This window comes from Myotis brandtii, unplaced genomic scaffold, assembly GCF_000412655.1.
Source record: "Myotis brandtii unplaced genomic scaffold, ASM41265v1 scaffold732, whole genome shotgun sequence".
NCBI lineage: Eukaryota > Metazoa > Chordata > Mammalia > Chiroptera > Vespertilionidae > Myotis > Myotis brandtii.
Window position 1 is genome coordinate 246,485 of NW_005370902.1, and position 1,035 is coordinate 247,519.

Genomic DNA, 1,035 nt, shown 5'->3' on the forward strand with positions numbered 1-1,035 from the left:
GGGCGGCGGCTCTGGACGCGAGCATGGCCCTTCCCGTGGAGATCGCCCCAGCTAGATAATAGAAGTTAAATGTATCCTTAAACGTAAAAGTATTGTTTTGAAAAATGCTAAGTATTTAATTTGCTATCTAAGATTTAAAGATCTGAAAGTTTAAGGTCTCTTTTCTTGCCATTAAAAAGTTTATTTTGGTGGAGGGAGGGGTAGACACGCCCTTCCCCTAGCATTAAGCATGACTTTGGGAAAAATACACCATCTGAGTCCTTTGCTGAAACTTCCCCCAAAGCAGGATGTGGGGGAAGGGAAGAAGGGAACGCATGGCGATCCAATATAGACGCCCCCTCCCCAAGCATTCTAATTTAAAGTCCTTCTTGTAATTGAAAAGTTTTAAAATGCATCCGGGATTTCTGTGCACATGTAGGGGGAAAAGGCCAGTTTAAAAACGAGTGCTCATAGTTTTGAGCTGGACTTGACCTTTTGCTGTGTGCAGAATAAAAACCCGAGACTGTTTTGGCCTTAAAAGTGGCGGAGATGAACCTGACAAAGAAATGCAGGCTGGTTTCCCAAGGCGATTTAAAATAGCTCTTTTGAAATTTCCCACCCTGAGGCAAGTACCACCAGGAATCTATGGGGCAGAAAGTGTGCTTGCCTCGCGGATTTATTTTTAAGCTAATCTCTTGATTTCCCCAGCAGGAAAATTGTGAGAAATGTTGAATGGATGGTAGGCCAGTGAGCTGGGACTGGTCACTGGTGGTGGATTGTGAGAAGGGCTGGACGCGGCCTAACTTCTCCTTCCTTGGTACCCCTGAAACGTCAGAGGGTACTTATGGCCTCGGTTTTCTTGGGTTTTGGATTTGTTTGTTTGTTTGTGATGAAAATCGTTTCTATCTGAATGAGACATAGGTCAAGAATCCTGTCCTGGGATGTGGGAAGGAAAGGCCCCCACATCTGTTCCTGTCAGGCCCCCATCAGGGGACTTGGGCGGTGTTCCTGTTATCTGCTCAAGAGCCCAAGACTGTAAAAATACTTGTTCACTGA

The 1,035-nt window shown here is 45.4% G+C and overlaps 1 protein-coding gene and 1 long non-coding RNA gene across 3 annotated transcripts in view; one reads left to right on the forward strand and one right to left on the reverse strand.

Annotated features, from left to right (window-relative positions):
* Positions 1–1,033, forward strand: part of LOC106724133 — a 19,100-nt gene extending 18,067 nt beyond the window's left edge. The window contains exon 3 of the long non-coding RNA XR_001359889.1: positions 383–1,033. This is a non-coding gene — a long non-coding RNA (uncharacterized LOC106724133). The remainder of the gene's footprint in view (positions 1–382) is intronic.
* TRPC4 (transient receptor potential cation channel, subfamily C, member 4) overlaps positions 1–1,035 on the reverse strand; it is a 436,371-nt gene that overhangs the window by 112,750 nt on the left and 322,586 nt on the right. The gene's annotated exons all lie outside the window — the stretch shown is intronic.